Raw genomic sequence first — 17,180 nt, 5'->3', positions numbered from 1 at the left:
AGGGGACCTTCTTTTCAACCCCCGTAGCGTGACGCGAACGTCTACAGCCTGTCATAAGCGGGTAACTGGCGGGAAACCCTCTTATGCTACCTTGGCATCAAGGCTGCCACAACCGAGGCCCTCGCTAAGCTTTCGCAGGATAATATGGTTAGGAAATGAGGGGCTCGTTAGGAAAATACAGAAAGAAATGCGGGCAGTCTACAATGCCAAAGAAGGCACAGGGGAATGGTTGGACTATATTTTTTTTACCGTTAGTGAAATTATATTTTTTTTTCATATTAATTGAAGCAAAAAAGAAAGAAAGAAAGAAAGCAAAACACGCGCCCAGAGTGGGGACCGAACCCACGCCTTTCGATTGGATCTCGAATGCCTTACCAATTCGGCTATCTGGGCGACTGTGTTCTGCTTCACTTTCTGGGGTATTTATATTTATACAACTGTATCTGACGCTTGAGGGTGGTGGCCAGCGCCACTCAGACTACGCGGCGAGAAGGGGACCTTCTCTTCAACCCCCGTAGCGTGACGCGAACGTCTACAGCCTGTCATAAGCGGGTAACTGGCGGGAAACCCTCTTATGCTACCTTGGCATCAAGGCTGCCACAACCGAGGCCCTCGCTAAACTTTCGCAGGATAATATGGTTAGGAAATGAGGGGCTCGTTAGGAAAATACAGAAAGAAATGCGGGCAGTCTACAACGCCAAAGAAGGCACAGGGGAATGGTTGGACTATATTTTTTTTACCGTTAGTGAAATTATTATTTTTTTTCATAATAATTGAAGCGAGAAATAAAGAAAGAAAGAAAGAAAGAAAGAAAAACACGCGCCCAGAGTGGGGACCGAACCCACGCCTTTCGATTTGATCTCGAATGCCTTACTAATTCGGCTATCTGGGCGACTGTGTTCTGCTTAACTTTCTGGGGTATTTATATTTACTACAACTGTATGTGACGCTTGAGGGTGGTAGCCAGCGCCACTCAGACAACACGGCGAGAAGGGGACCTTCTTTTCAACCCCCGTAGCGTGACGCGAACGTCTACAGCCTGTCATAGGCGGGTAACTGGCGGGAAACCCACTTATGCTACCTTGGCATCAAGGCTGCCACAACCAAGGCCCTCGCTAAGCTTTCGCAGGATAATATGGTTAGGAAATGAGGGGCTCGTTAGGAAAATACAGAAAGAAATGCGGGCAGTCTACAATGCCAAAGAAGGCACAGGGGAATGGTTGGACTATATTTTTTTTACCGTTAGTGAAACTATATTTTTTTCATATTATTTTAAGCGAGAAAGAAAGATAGAAAGAAAGAAAGAAAAACACGCGCCCAGAGTGGGGACCGAACCCACGCCTTTCGATTAGATCTCGAATGCCTTACCAATTCGGCTATCTGGGCGACTGTGTTCTGCTTCCCTTTCTGGGGTATTTATATTTACTACAGCTGTATCTGACGCTTGAGGGTGGTAGCCAGCGCCACTCAGACTACACGGCGAGAAGGGGACCTTCTCTTCAACCCCCGTAGCGTGACGCGAACGTCTACAGCCTGTCATAAGCGGGTAACTGGCGGGAAACCCTCTTATGCTACCTTGGCATCAAGGCTGCCACAACCGAGGCCCTCGTTAAACTTTCGCAGGATAATATGGTTAGGAAATGAGGGGCTCGTTAGGAAAATACAGAAAGAAATGCGGGCAGTCTACAACGCCAAAGAAGGCACAGGGGAATGGTTGGACTATATTTTTTTTACCGTTAGTGAAATTATCATTTTTTTCATAATAATTGAAGCGAGAAAGAAAGAAAGAAAGAAAGAAAGGAAGAAAAACACGCGCCCAGAGTGGGGACCGAACCCACGCCTTTCGATTACATCTCGAATGCCTTACCAATTCGGCTATGTGGGCGACTGTGTTCTGCTTCACTTTCTGGGGCATTTATATTTACTACAACTGTATCTGACGCTTGAGAGTGGTAGCCAGCGCCACTCAGACTACACGGGGAGAAAGGGACCTTCTTTTCAACCCCCGTAGCGTGACGCGAACGTCTACAGCCTGTCATAAGCGGGTATGTGGCGGGAAACCCTCTTATGCCACCTTGGCATCAAGGCTGCCACAACCGAGGCCCTCGCTAAGCTTTCGCTGGATAATATGGTTAGGAAATGAGGGGCTCGTTAGGAAAATACAGAAATAAATGCGGGCAGTCTACAACGCCAAAGAAGGCACAGGGGAATGGTTGGACTATATTTTTTTTTACCGTTAGTGAACTTATATTTTTTTTCATATTAATTGAAGCGAGAAAGAAAGAAAGAAAGAAAGAAAAACACGCGCCCAGAGTGGGGACAGAACCCACGCCTTTCAATTAGATCTCGAATGCCTTACCAATTCGGCTATCTGGGCGACTGTGTTCTGCTTCACTTTCTGGGGTATTTATATTACTACAACTGTATCTGACGCTTGAGGGTGGTAGCCAGCGCCCCTCAGACTACACGGGGAGAAGGGGACCTTCTTTTCAACCCCCGTAGCGTGACGCGAACGTCTACAGCCTGTCATAAGCGGGTAACTGGCGGGAAACCCTCTTATGCTACCTTGGCATCAAGGCTGCCACAACCGAGGCCCTCGCTAAGCTTTCGCAGGATAATATGGTTAGGAAATGAGGGGCTCGTTAGGAAAATACAGAAAGAAATGCGGGCAGTCTACAATGCCAAAGAAGGCACAGGGGAATGGTTGGACTATATTTTTTTTACCGTTAGTGAAATTATATTTTTTTTTCATATTAATTGAAGCAAAAAAGAAAGAAAGAAAGAAAGCAAAACACGTGCCCAGAGTGGGGACCGAACCCACGCCTTTCGATTGGATCTCGAATGCCTTACCAATTCGGCTATCTGGGCGACTGTGTTCTGCTTCACTTTCTGGGGTATTTATATTTATACAACTGTATCTGACGCTTGAGGGTGGTGGCCAGCGCCACTCAGACTACACGGGGAGAAGGGGACCTTCTTTTCAACCCCCGTAGCGTGACGCGAACGTCTACAGCCTGTCATAAGCGGGTAACTGGCAGGAAACCCTCTTATGCTACCTTGGCATCAAGGCTGCCACAACCGAGGCCCTCGCTAAGCTTTCGCAGGATAATATGGTTAGGAAATGAGGGGCTCGTTAGGAAAATACAGAAAGAAATGCGGGCAGTCTACCACGCCAAAGAAGGCACAGGGGAATGGTTGGACTATATTTTTTTTTTACCGTTAGTGAAATTATTATTATTTTTTTCATAATAACTGAATCGAGAAAGAAAGAAAGAAAGAAAGAAAGAAAGAAAGAAAGAAAGAAAGAAAAACACGCGCCCAGAGTTGGGACCGAACCCACGCCTTTCGATTAGATCTCGAATGCCTTACCAATTCGGCTATCTGGGCGACTGTGTTCTGCTTCCCTTTCTGGGGTATTTATATTTACTCCAACTGTATCTGACGCTTGAGGGTGGTAGCCAGCGCCACTCAGACTACACGGCGAGAAGGGGACCTTCTCTTCAACCCCCGTAGCGTGACGCGAACGTCTACAGCCTGTCATAAGCGGGTAACTGGCGGGAAACCCTCTTATGCTACCTTGGCATCAAGGCTGCCACAACCGAGGCCCTCGCTAAACTTTCGCAGGATAATATGGTTAGGAAATGAGGGGCTCGTTAGGAAAATACAGAAAGAAATGCGGGCAGTCTACAACGCCAAAGAAGGCACAGGGGAATGGTTGGACTATATTTTTTTTACCGTTAGTGAACTTATTATTTTTTTTCATAATAATTGAAGCGAGAAAGAAAGAAAGAAAGAAAGAAAGAAAGAAAGAAAGAAAGAAAGAAAGAAAAACACGCGCCCAGAGTTGGGACCGAACCCACGCCTTTCGATTAGATCTCGAATGCCTTACCAATTCGGCTATCTGGGCGACTGTGTTCTGCTTCACTTTCTGGGGTATTTATATTTACTACAACTGTATCTGACGCTTGAGAGTGGTAGCCAGCGCCACTCAGACTACACGGGGAGAAAGGGACCTTCTTTTCAACCCCCGTAGCGTGACGCGAACGTCTACAGCCTGTCATAAGCGGGTAAGTGGCGGGAAACCCTCTTATGCCACCTTGGCATCAAGGCTGCCACAACCGAGGCCCTCGCTAAGCTTTCGCAGGATAATATGGTTAGGAAATGAGGGGCTCGTTAGGAAAATACAGAAAGAAATGCGGGCAGTCTACAACGCCAAAGAAGGCACAGGGGAATGGTTGGACTATATTTTTTTTTACCGTTAGTGAAATTATATTTTTTTCATATTAATTGAAGCGAGAAAGAAAGAAAGAAAAACACGCGCCCAGAGTGGGGACCGAACCAACGCCTTTCAATTAGATCTCGAATGCCTTACCAATTCGGCTATCTGGGCGACTGTGTTCTGCTTCACTTTCTGGGGTATTTATATTACTACAACTGTATCTGACGCTTGAGGGTGGTAGCCAGCGCCACTCAGACTACACGGGGAGAAGGGGACCTTCTTTTCAACTCCCGTAGCGTGACGCGAACGTCTACAGCCTGTCATAAGCAGGTAACTGGAGGGAAACCCTCTTATGCTACCTTGGCATCAAGGCTGCCACAACCGAGGCCCTCGCTAAGCTTTCGCAGGATAATATGGTTAGGAAATGAGGGGCTCGTTAGGAAAATACAGAAAGAAATGCGGGCAGTCTACAATGCCAAAGAAGGCACAGGGGAATGGTTGGACTATATTTTTTTTTTACCGTTAGTGAAATTATATTTTTTTTTCATATTATTGAAGCAAAAAAGAAAGAAAGAAAGAAAGCAAAACACGCGCCCAGAGTGGGGACCGAACCCACGCCTTTCAATTAGATCTCGAATGCCTTACCAATTCGGCTATCTGGGCGACTGTGTTCTGCTTCACTTTCTGGGGTATTTATATTACTACAACTGTATCTGACGCTTGAGGGTGGTAGCCAGCGCCACTCAGACTACACGGGGAGAAGGGGACCTTCTTTTCAACCCCCGTAGCGTGACGCGAACGTCTACAGCCTGTCATAAGCGGGTAACTGGCGGGAAACCCTCTTATGCTACCTTGGCATCAAGGCTGCCACAACCGATGCCCTCGCTAAGCTTTCGCAGGATAATATGGTTAGGAAATGAGGGGCTCGTTAGGAAAATACAGAAAGAAATGCGGGCAGTCTACAATGCCAAAGAAGGCACAGGGGAATGGTTGGACTATATTTTTTTTTTACCGTTAGTGAAATTATATTTTTTTTTCATATTAATTGAAGCAAAAAAGAAAGAAAGAAAGAAAGCAAAACACGCGCCCAGAGTGGGGACCGAACCCACGCCTTTCGATTGGATCTCGAATGCCTTACCAATTCGGCTATCTGGGCGACTGTGTTCTGCTTCACTTTCTGGGGTATTTATATTTATACAACTGTATCTGACGCTTGAGGGTGGTGGCCAGCGCCACTCAGACTACACGGGGAGAAGGGGACCTTCTTTTCAACCCCCGTAGCGTGACGCGAACGTCTACAGCCTGTCATAAGCGGGTAACTGGCAGGAAACCCTCTTATGCTACCTTGGCATCAAGGCTGCCACAACCGAGGCCCTCGCTAAGCTTTCGCAGGATAATATGGTTAGGAAATGAGGGGCTCGTTAGGAAAATACAGAAAGAAATGCGGGCAGTCTACCACGCCAAAGAAGGCACAGGGGAATGGTTGGACTATATTTTTTTTTACCGTTAGTGAAATTATTATTATTTTTTTCATAATAACTGAATCGAGAAAGAAAGAAAGAAAGAAAGAAAGAAAGAAAAACACGCGCCCAGAGTTGGGACCGAACCCACGCCTTTCGATTAGATCTCGAATGCCTTACCAATTCGGCTATCTGGGCGACTGTGTTCTGCTTCCCTTTCTGGGGTATTTATATTTACTACAACTGTATCTGACGCTTGAGGGTGGTAGCCAGCGCCACTCAGACTACACGGCGAGAAGGTGACCTTCTCTTCAACCCCCGTGCGTGACGCGAACGTCTACAGCCTGTCATAAGCGGGTAACTGGCGGGAAACCCTCTTATGCTACCTTGGCATCAAGGCTGCCACAACCGAGGCCCTCGCTAAACTTTCGCAGGATAATATGGTTAGGAAATGAGGGGCTCGTTAGGAAAATACAGAAAGAAATGCGGGCAGTCTACAACGCCAAAGAAGGCACAGGGGAATGGTTGGACTATATTTTTTTTACCGTTAGTGAAATTATTATTTTTTTTCATAATAATTGAAGCGAGAAAGAAAGAAAGAAAGAAAGAAAGAAAAACACGCGCCCAGAGTGGGGACCGAACCCACGCCTTTCGATTACATCTCGAATGCCTTACCAATTCGGCTATGTGGGCGACTGTGTTCTGCTTCACTTTCTGGGGTATTTATATTTACTACAACTGTATCTGACGCTTGAGAGTGGTAGCCAGCGCCACTCAGACTACACGGGGAGAAAGGGACCTTCTTTTCAACCCCCGTAGCGTGACGCGAACGTCTACAGCCTGTCATAAGCGGGCAAGTGGCGGGAAACCCTCTTATGCCACCTTGGCATCAAGGCTGCCACAACCGAGGCCCTCGCTAAGCTTTCGCAGGATAATATGGTTAGGAAATGAGGGGCTCGTTAGGAAAATACAGAAAGAAATGCGGGCAGTCTACAACGCCAAAGAAGGCACAGGGGAATGGTTGGACTATATTTTTTTTACCGTTAGTGAAATTATATTTTTTTTTCATATTAATTGAAGCGAGAAAGAAAGAAAGAAAGAAAAACACGCGCCCAGAGTGGGGACCGAACCCACGCCTTTCAATTATATCTCGAATGCCTTACCAATTCGGCTATCTGGGCGACTGTGTTCTGCTTCCCTTTAGGGGTATTTATATTTACTACAACTGTATCTGACGCTTGAGAGTGGTAGCCAGCGCCACTCAGACTACACGGGGAGAAGGGAACCTTCTTTTCAACCCCCGTAGCGTGACGCGAACGTCTACAGCCTGTCATAAGCGGGTAACTGGCGGGAAACCCTCTTATGCTACCTTGGCATCAAGGCTGCCACAACCGAGGCCCTCGCTAAGCTTTCGCAGGATAATATGGTTAGGAAATGAGGGGCTCGTTAGGAAAATACAGAAAGAAATGCGGGCAGTCTACAATCCCAAAGAAGGCACAGGGGAATGGTTGGACTATATTTTTTTTTACCGTTAGTGAAATTATATTTTTTTTTCATATTAATTGAAGCAAAAAAGAAAGAAAGAAAGAAAGCAAAACACGCGCCCAGAGTGGGGACCGAACCCACGCTTTTCGATTGGATCTCGAATGCCTTACCAATTCGGCTATCTGGGCGACTGTGTTCTGCTTCCCTTTAGGGGTATTTATATTTACTACAACTGTATCTGACGCTTGAGAGTGGTAGCCAGCGCCACTCAGACTACACGGGGAGAAGGGGACCTTCTTTTCAACCCCCGTAGCGTGACGCGAACGTCTACAGCCTGTCATAAGCGGGTAACTGGCAGGAAACCCTCTTATGCTACCTTGGCATCAAGGCTGCCACAACCGAGGCCCTCGCTAAGCTTTCGCAGGATAATATGGTTAGGAAATGAGGGGCTCGTTAGGAAAATACAGAAAGAAATGCGGGCAGTCTACCACGCCAAAGAAGGCACAGGGGAATGGTTGGACTATATTTTTTTTTTACCGTTAGTGAAATTATTATTATTTTTTTCATAATAACTGAATCGAGAAAGAAAGAAAGAAAGAAAGAAAGAAAGAAAGAAAGAAAGAAAAACACGCGCCCAGAGTTGGCACCGAACCCACGCCTTTCGATTTCATCTCGAATGCCTTACCAATTCGGCTATCTTGGCGACTGTGTTCTGCTTCACTTTCTGGGATATTTATATTTACTACAACTGTATCTGACGCTTGAGGGTGGTAGCCAGCGCCACTCAGACTACACGGGGTGAAGGGGACCTTCTTTTCAACCCCCGTAGCGTGACGCGAACGTCTACAGCCTGTCATAAGCGGGTAACTGGCGGGAAAACCTCTTATGCTACCTTGGCATCAAGGCTGCCACAACCGAGGCCCTCGCTAATCTTTCGCAGGATAATATGGTTAGGAAATGAGGGGCTCGTTAGGAAAATACAGAAAGAAATGCGGGCAGTCTACAATTCCAAAGAAGGCACAGGGGAATGGTTGGACTATATTTTTTTTACCGTTAGTGAAATTATTATTTTTTTCATAATAATTGAAGCGAGAAAGAAAGAAAGAAAGAAAGAAAGAAAGAAAGAAAGAAAGAAAAACACGCGCCCAGAGTGGGGACCGAACCCACGCCTTTCGATTACATCTCGAATGCCTTACCAATTCGGCTATGTGGGCGACTGTGTTCTGCTTCACTTTCTGGGGTATTTATATTTACTACAACTGTATCTGACGCTTGAGAGTGGTAGCCAGCGCCACTCAGACTACACAGGGAGAAAGGGACCTTCTTTTCAACCCCCGTAGCGTGACGCGAACGTCTACAGCCTGTCATAAGCGGGTAAGTGGCGGGAAACCCTCTTATGCCACCTTGGCATCAAGGCTGCCACAACCGAGGCCCTCGCTAAGCTTTCGCAAGATAATATGGTTAGGAAATGAGGGGCTCGTTAGGAAAATACAGAAAGAAATGCGGGCAGTCTGCAACGCCAAAGAAGGCACAGGGGAATGGTTGGACTATATTTTTTTTTACCGTTAGTGAAATTATATTTTTTTCATATTAATTGAAGCGAGAAAGAAAGAAAGAAAGAAAAACACGCGCCCAGAGTGGGGACCGAACCCACGCTTTTCAATAAAATCTCCAATGCCTTACCAATTCGGCTATCTGGGCGACTGTGTTCTGCTTCACTTTCTGGGTATTTATATTACTACAACTGTATCTGACGCTTGAAGGTGGAAGCCAGCGCCACTCAGACTACACGGGGAGAAGGGGACCTTCTTTTCAACCCCCGTAGCGTGACGCGAACGTCTACAGCCTGTCATAAGCGGGTAACTGGCGGGAAACCCTCTTATGCTACCTTGGCATCAAGGCTGCCACAACCGAGGCCCTCGCTAAGCTTTCACAGGATAATATGGTTAGGAAATGAGGGGCTCGTTAGGAAAATACAGAAAGAAATGCGGGCAGTCTACAATGCCAAAGAAGGCACAGGGGAATGGTTGGACTATATTTTTTTTTTCCGTTAGTGAAATTATATATTTTTTTTCATAATAATTGAAGCAAAAAAGAAAGAAAGAAAGAAAGCAAAACACGCGCCCAGAGTGGGGACCGAACCCACGCCTTTCGATTGGATCTCGAATGCCTTACCAATTCGGCTATCTGGGCGACTGTGTTCTGCTTCACTTTCTGGGGTATTTATATTTATACAACTGTATCTCACGCTTGAGGGTGGTGGCCAGCGCCACTCAGACTACACGGGGAGAAGGGGACCTTCTTTTCAACCCCCGTAGCGTGACGCGAACGTCTACAGCCTGTCATAGGCGGGTAACTGGCAGGAAACCCTCTTATGCTACCTTGGCATCAAGGCTGCCACAACCGAGGCCCTCGCTAAGCTTTCGCAGGATAATATGGTTAGCAAATGAGGGGCTCGTTAGGAAAATACAGAAAGAAATGCGGGCAGTCTACCACGCCAAAGAAGGCACAGGGGAATGGTTGGACTATATTTTTTTTTTACCGTTAGTGAAATTATTATTATTTTTTTCATAATAACTGAATCGAGAAAGAAAGAAAGAAAGAAAGAAAGAAAGAAAGAAAGAAAGAAAGAAAAACACGCGCCCAGAGTTGGCACCGAACCCACGCCTTTCGATTTCATCTCGAATGCCTTACCAATTCGGCTATCTTGGCGACTGTGTTCTGCTTCACTTTCTGGGATATTTATATTTACTACAACTGTATCTGACGCTTGAGGGTGGTAGCCAGCGCCACTCAGACTACACGGAGTGAAGGGGACCTTCTTTTCAACCCCCGTAGCGTGACGCGAACGTCTACAGCCTGTCATAAGCGGGTAACTGGCGGGAAACCCTCTTATGCTACCTTGGCATCAAGGCTGCCACAACCGAGGCCCTCGCTAATCTTTCGCAGCATAATATGGTTAGGAAATGAGGGGCTCGTTAGGAAAATACAGAAAGAAATGCGGGCAGTCTACAATTCCAAAGAAGGCACAGGGGAATGGTTGGACTATATTTTTTTTACCGTTAGTGAAATTATTATTTTTTTCATAATAATTGAAGCGAGAAAGAAAGAAAGAAAGAAAGAAAGAAAGAAAGAAAGCAAAACACGCGCCCAGAGTGGGGACCGAACCCACGCCTTTCGATTGGATCTCGAATGCCTTACCAATTCGGCTATCTGGGCGACTGTGTTCTGCTTCACTTTCTGGGGTATTTATATTTATACAACTGTATCTCACGCTTGAGGGTGGTGGCCAGCGCCACTCAGACTACACGGGGAGAAGGGGACCTTCTTTTCAACCCCCGTAGCGTGACGCGAACGTCTACAGCCTGTCATAGGCGGGTAACTGGCAGGAAACCCTCTTATGCTACCTTGGCATCAAGGCTGCCACAACCGAGGCCCTCGCTAAGCTTTCGCAGGATAATATGGTTAGGAAATGAGGGGCTCGTTAGGAAAATACAGAAAGAAATGCGGGCAGTCTACCACGCCAAAGAAGGCACAGGGGAATGGTTGGACTATATTTTTTTTTACCGTTATTGAAATTATTATTATTTTTTCATAATAACTGAATCGAGAAAGAAAGAAAGAAAAAAAAACACGCCCCCAGAGTGGGGACCGAACCCACGCCTTTCGATTTGATCTGGAATGCCGTACCAATTCGGCTATCTGGGCGACTGTGTTCTGCTTCACTTTCTGGGGTATTTATATTTACTAAAACTGTATCTGACGCTCGAGGGTGGTAGCCAGCGCCACTCAGACTACACGGGGAGAAGAGGACCTTCTTTTCAACCCCCGTAGCATAACGCGAACGTCTACAGCCTGTCATAAGCGGGTATCTGGCGGGAAACCCTCTTATGCTACCTTGGCATCAAGGCTGCCACAACCGAGGCCCTCGCTAAGCTTTCGCAGGATAATATGGTTAGGAAATGAGGGGCTCGTTAGGAAAATACAGAAAGAAATGCGGGCAGTCTACAATGCCAAAGAAGGCACAGGGGAATGGTTGGACTATATTTTTTTTACCATTAGTGAAATTATATATTTTTTTCATATTATTTGAAGCGAGAAAGAAAGAAAGAAAGAAAGAAAAACACGCGCCAATAGTGGGGACCGAACCCACGCCTTTCGATTAGATCTCGAATGCCTTACCAATTCGGCTATCTGGGCGACTGTGTTCTGCTTCACTTTCTGGGGTATTTATATTTACTGAAACTGTATCTGACGCTTGAGGGTGGTAGCCAGCGCCACTCAGACTACACGGGGAGAAGGGGACCTTCTTTTCAACCCCCGTAGCATGAAGCGAACGTCTACAGCCTGTCATAAGCGGGTATCTGGCGGGAAACCCTCGTATGCTACCTTGGCATCAAGGCTGCCACAACCGAGGCCCTCGCTAAGCTTTCGCATGATAATATGGTTAGGAAATGAGGGGCTCGTTAGAAAAATACAGAAAGAAATGCGGGCAGTCTACAATGCCAAAGAAGGCACAGGGGAATGGTTGGACTATATTTTTTTTACCATTAGTGAAATTATATATTTTTTTTCATAATATTTGAAGCGAGAAAGAAAGAAAGAAAGAAAGAAAAACACGCGCCCAGAGTGGGGACCGAACCCACGCCTTTCGATTTGATCTTGAATGCCGTACCAATTCGGCTATCCATGCGACTGTGTTCTGCTTCACTTTCTGGGGTATTTATATTTACTACAACTGTATCTGACGCTTGAGGGTGGTAGCCAGCGCCACTCAGACTACACTGGGAGAAGGGGACCTTCTTTTCAACCCCCGTAGCGTGACGCGAACGTCTTCAGCCTGTCATAAGCGGGTAACTGGCGGGAAACCCTCTTATGCTACCTTGGCATCATGGCTGCCACAACCGAGGACCTCGCTAAGCTTTCGCAGGATAATATGGTTAGGAAATGAGAGGATCGTTAGGAAAATACAGAAAGAAATGCGGGCAGTCTACAACGCCAAAGAAGGCACAGGGGAATGGTTGGACTATATTTTTTTTACCGTTATTGAAATTATATTTTTTTCATATTAATTGAAGCGAGAAAGAAAGAAAGAAAGAAAAACACGCCCCCAGAGTGGGGACAAAACCCACGCCTTTCAATTAAATCTCGAATGCCTCACCAATTCGGCTATCTGGGCGACTGTGTTCTGCTTCACTTTCTGGGGTGTTTATATATACTACAACTGTATCTGACGCTTGAGGGTGGTAGCCAGCGCCACTCAGACTACACGGGGGGGAAGGGGACCTTCTTTTCAACCCCCGTAGCGTGACGCGAACACCTACAGCCTGTCATAAGCGGGTAACTGGCGGGAAACCCTCTTATGCTACCTTGGCATCAAGGCTGCTACAACCGAGGCCCTCGCTAAGCTTTCGCAGGATAATATGGTTAGGAAATGAGGGGCTCGTTAGGAAAATACAGAAAGAAATGCGGGCAGTCTACAACGCCAAAGAAGGCACAGGGGAATGGTTGGACTATATTTTTTTTTACCGTTAGTGAAATTATTATTTCTTTTCATAATAATTGAAGCGAGAAAGAAAGAAAGAAAGAAAGAAAGAAAAACACGCGCCCAGAGTGGGGACCGAACCCACGCCTTTCGATTTGATCTGGAATGCCGTACCAATTCGGCTATCTGGGCGACTGTGTTCTGCTTCACTTTCTGGGGTATTTATATTTACTACAACTGTATGTGACGCTTGAGGGTGGTAGCCAGCGCCACTCAGACTACACGAGGAGAAGGGGACCTTCTTTTCAACCCCCGTAGCGTGACGCGAACGTCTACAGCCTGTCATAAGCGGGTAACTGGCGGGAAACCCTCTTATGCTACCTTGGCATCAAGGCTACCACAACCGAGGCCCTCGCTAAGCTTTCGCAGGATAATATGGTTAGGAAATGAGGGGCTCGTTAGGAAAATACAGAAAGAAGTGCGGGCAGTCTACAACGCCAAAGAAGGCACAGGGGAATGGTTGGACTATATTTTTTTTACCGTTAGTGAAATTATATTTTTTTTTCATATTAATTTAAGCGAGAAAGAAAGAAAGAAAGAAAAACACGCGCCCAGAGTGGGGACCGAACCCACGCCTTTCGATTAGATCTCGAATGCCGTACCAATTCGGCTATCTGGGCGACTGTGTTCTGCTTCACTTTCTGGGGTATTTATATTTACTGCAACTGTATCTGACGCTTGAGGGTGGTAGCCAGCGCCACTCAGACTACACGGGGAGAAGGGGACCTTCTTTTCAACCCCCGTAGCATGACGCGAACGTCTACAGCCTGTCAAAGCGGGTAACTGGCGGGAAACCCTCTTATGCTACCTTGGCATCAAGGCTGCCACAACCGAGGCCCTCGCTAAGCTTTCGCAGGATAATATGGTTAGGAAATGAGGGGCTCGTTAGGAAAATACAGAAAGAAATGCGGGCAGTCTACAATGCCAACGAAGGCACAGGGGAATGGTTGGACTATACTTATTACCGTTAGTGAAATTATATATATATATTTTTATATTATTTGAAGCGAGAAAGAAAGAAAGAAAGAAAGAAAAACACGCGCCCAGAGTGGGGACCGAACCCACGCCTTTCGATTAGATCTCGAATGCCTTACCAAATCGGCTATCTGGGCGACTGGGTTCTGCTTCACTTTCTGGGGTATTTATATTTACTACAACTGTATCTGACACTTGAGGGTGGTAGCCAGCGCCACTCAGACTACATGGGGAGAAGGGGACCTTCTTTTCAACCCCCGTAGCGTGACGCGAACGTCTACAGCCTGTCATAAGCGGGTAACTGGCGGGAAACCCTCTTATGCTACCTTGGCATCAAGGCTGCCACAACCGAGGCCCTCGCTAAGCTTTCGCAGGATAATATGGTTAGAAAATGAGGGGCTCGTTAGGAAAATACAGAAAGAAATGCGGGCAGTCTACAATGCCAAAGAAGGCACAGGGGAATGGTTGGACTATATTTTTTTACCGTTAGGGAAATTATATTTTTTTTCATATTAATTTAAGCGAGAAAGAAAGAAAGAAAGAAAGAAAGAAAGAAAGAAAGAAAGAAAGAAAAACACGCGCCCAGAGAGGGGACCGAACCCACGCCTTTCGATTAGATCTCGAATGCCTTACCAATTTGGCTATCTGGGCGACTGTGTTCTGCTTCACTTTCTGGGGTATTTATATATACTACAACTGTATCTGACGCTTGAGGGTGGTAGCCAGCGCCACTCAGACTAAACGGGGAGAAGGGGACCTTGTCTTCAACCCCCGTAGCGTGACGGGAACGTCTACAGCCTGTCATAAGCGGGTAACTGGCGGGAAACCCACTTATGCTACCTTGGCATCAAGGCTGCCACAACCGAGGCCCTCGCTAAGCTTTCGCAGGATAATATGGTTAGGAAATAAGGGGCTTGTTAGGAAAATACAGAAAGAAATGCGGGCAGTCTACAATGCCAAAGAAGGCACAGGGGAATGGTTGGACTATATCTTTTTTTACCGTTACTGAAAGTATATATATAATTTTTTTATAATAATTGAAGCGAGAAAGAAAGAAAGAAAAACACCCGCCCAGAGTGGGGACCGAACCCACGCCTTTCGATTAGATCTCGAATGCCTTACCAATTCGGCTATCTGGGCGACTATGTTCTGCTTCACTTTCTGGGGTATTTATATTTACTACAACTGTATCTGACGCTTGAGGGTGATAGCCAGCGCCACTGAGACTAAACGGGGAGAAGGGGACCTTGTCTTCAACCCCCGTAGCGTGACGGGAACGTCTACAGCCTGTCATAAGCGGGTAACTGGCGGGAAACCCACTTTTGCTACCTTGGCATCAAGGCTGCCACAACCGAGGCCCTCGCTAAGCTTTCGCAGGATAATATGGTTAGAAAATGAGGGGCTCGTTAGGAAAATACAGAAAGAAATGCGGGCAGTCTACAACGCCAAAGAAGGCACAGGGGAATGGTTGGACTATATTTTTTTTTACCATTAGTGAAATTATATTTTTTTTCATATTATTGAAGCGAGAAAGAAAGAAAGAAAAAAAAATCACGCGCCCAGAGTGGGGACCGAACCCACGCTTTTCAATTAGATCTCGAATGCCTTACCAATTCGGCTATCTGGGCGACTGTGTTCTGCTTCACTTTCTGGGGTATTTATATTTACTAAAACTGTATCTGACGCTTGAGGGTGGTAGCCAGCGCCACTCAGACTGCACGGGGAGAAGGGGAGCTTCTTTTCAACCCCCGTAGCATGACGCGAACGTCTACAGCCTGTCATAAGCGGATAACTGGCGGGAAACCCTCTTATGCTACCTTGGCATCAAGGCTGCCACATCCGAGGCCCTCGCTAAGCTTTCGCAGGATAATAAGGTTAGGAAATGAGGGGCTCGTTAGGAAAATACAGAAAGAAATGCGGGCAGTCTACAATGCCAAAGAAGGCACAGGGGAATGGTTGGACTATATTTTTTTACCGTTAGTGAAATTATATATATTTTATTCATAATATTTGAAGCGAGAAAGAAAGAAAGAAAGAAAAACACGCGCCCAGAGTGGGGACCAAACCCACGCCTTTCGATTAGATCTCGAATGCCTTACCAATTCGGCTATCTTGGCGACTGTGTTCTGCTTCACTTTCTGGGGTATTTATATATACTACAACTGTATCTGACGCTTGAGGGTGGTAGCCAGCGCCACTCCGGCTACACGTGGAGAAGGGGACCTGCTTTTCAACCCCCGTAGCGTGACGCGAACGTCTACAGCCTGTCATAAGCGGGTAACTGGCGGGAAACCCTCTTATGCTACCTTGGCATCAAGGCTGCCACAACCGAGGCCTTCGCTAAGCTTTCGCAGGATAATATGGTTAGGAAATGAGGGGCTCGTTAGGAAAATACAGAAAGAAATGCGGGCAGTCTACAACGCCAAAGAAGGCACAGGGGAATGGTTGGACTATATTTTTTTTACCGTTAGTGAAATTATATTTTTTTTTCATATTAATTTAAGCGAGAAAGAAAGAAAGAAAAAAAAAGACGCGCCCAGAGTGGGGACCGAACCCACGCCTTTCGATTATATCTCGAATGCCTTACCAATTTGGCTATCTGGGCGATTGTGTTCTGCTTCACTTTCTGGGGTATTTATATATACTACAACTGTATCTGACGCTTGAGGGTGGTAGCCAGCGCCACTCAGACTACACGGGGAGAAGGGGACCTTCTCTTCAACCCCCGTAGCGTGACGGGAACGTCTACAGCCTGTCATAAGCGGGTAACTGGCGGGAAACCCACTTATGCTACCTTGGCATCAAGGCTGCCACAACCGAGGCCCTCGCTAAGCTTTCGCAGGATAATATGGTTAGGAAATGAGGGGCTCGTCAGGAAAATACAGAAAGAAATGCGGGCAGTCTACGACGCCAAAGAAGGCACAGGGGAATGGTTGGACTATATTTTTTTTACCGTTAGTGAAATTATATTTTTTTCATATTATTTAAGCGAGAAAGAAAGATAGAAAAACACGCGCCCAGAGTGGGGACCGAACCCACGCCTTTCGATTATATCTCGAATGCCTTACCAATTTGGCTATCTGGACGACTGTGTTCTGCTTCACTTTCTGGGGTATTTATATTTACTTCAACTGTATCTGACGCTTGAGGGTGGTAGCCAGCGCCACTCAGACTACACGAGGAGAAGGAGACCTTCTTTTCAACCCCCGTAGCGTGACGCGAACGTCTACAGCCTGTCATAAGCGGGTAACTGGCGGGAAACCCTCTTATGCTACCTTGGCATCAAGGCTACCACAACCGAGGCCCTCGCTAAGCTTTCGCAGGATAATATGGTTAGGAAATGAGGGGCTCGTTAGGAAAATACAGAAAGAAGTGCGGGCAGTCTACAACGCCAAAGAAGGCACAGGGGAATGGTTGGACTATATTTTTTTTACCGTTAGTGAAATTATATTTCTTTTTTCATATTAATTTAAGCGAGAAAGAAAGAAAAAAAAAC

General features: G+C 46.4%; 9 non-coding genes across 9 annotated transcripts; all 9 read right to left on the bottom strand.

Annotated features, from left to right (window-relative positions):
- Positions 1-321: 321 nt before the first annotated feature.
- On the bottom strand, positions 322-393 carry Trnag-ucc (transfer RNA glycine (anticodon UCC)). The gene has a single exon. It is a non-coding gene; the product is annotated as a tRNA-Gly (tRNA).
- A 2,403-nt stretch (positions 394-2,796) lies between these two features.
- On the bottom strand, positions 2,797-2,868 carry Trnag-ucc (transfer RNA glycine (anticodon UCC)). Its single transcript has one exon. It is a non-coding gene; the product is annotated as a tRNA-Gly (tRNA).
- A 2,435-nt stretch (positions 2,869-5,303) lies between these two features.
- Trnag-ucc (transfer RNA glycine (anticodon UCC)) lies at positions 5,304-5,375 on the bottom strand. The gene has a single exon. It is a non-coding gene; the product is annotated as a tRNA-Gly (tRNA).
- Positions 5,376-6,788: 1,413 nt separating this feature from the next.
- On the bottom strand, positions 6,789-6,860 carry Trnai-uau (transfer RNA isoleucine (anticodon UAU)). Its single transcript has one exon. It is a non-coding gene; the product is annotated as a tRNA-Ile (tRNA).
- A 420-nt stretch (positions 6,861-7,280) lies between these two features.
- Trnag-ucc (transfer RNA glycine (anticodon UCC)) lies at positions 7,281-7,352 on the bottom strand. The gene has a single exon. It is a non-coding gene; the product is annotated as a tRNA-Gly (tRNA).
- Positions 7,353-9,285: 1,933 nt separating this feature from the next.
- Trnag-ucc (transfer RNA glycine (anticodon UCC)) lies at positions 9,286-9,357 on the bottom strand. The gene has a single exon. It is a non-coding gene; the product is annotated as a tRNA-Gly (tRNA).
- Positions 9,358-10,311: 954 nt separating this feature from the next.
- On the bottom strand, positions 10,312-10,383 carry Trnag-ucc (transfer RNA glycine (anticodon UCC)). The gene has a single exon. It is a non-coding gene; the product is annotated as a tRNA-Gly (tRNA).
- Positions 10,384-16,217: 5,834 nt separating this feature from the next.
- Trnai-uau (transfer RNA isoleucine (anticodon UAU)) lies at positions 16,218-16,289 on the bottom strand. The gene has a single exon. It is a non-coding gene; the product is annotated as a tRNA-Ile (tRNA).
- Positions 16,290-16,698: 409 nt separating this feature from the next.
- Trnai-uau (transfer RNA isoleucine (anticodon UAU)) lies at positions 16,699-16,770 on the bottom strand. The gene has a single exon. It is a non-coding gene; the product is annotated as a tRNA-Ile (tRNA).
- Between the last annotated feature and the right edge of the window lie 410 nt (positions 16,771-17,180).

Source organism: Haemaphysalis longicornis, unplaced genomic scaffold (genome assembly GCF_048455015.1).
Source record: "Haemaphysalis longicornis isolate Haplotype H1 unplaced genomic scaffold, Haemaphysalis longicornis Haplotype H1 scaffold_15, whole genome shotgun sequence".
NCBI lineage: Eukaryota > Metazoa > Arthropoda > Arachnida > Ixodida > Ixodidae > Haemaphysalis > Haemaphysalis longicornis.
This window is presented reverse-complemented; position numbering and strand designations above follow the sequence as displayed.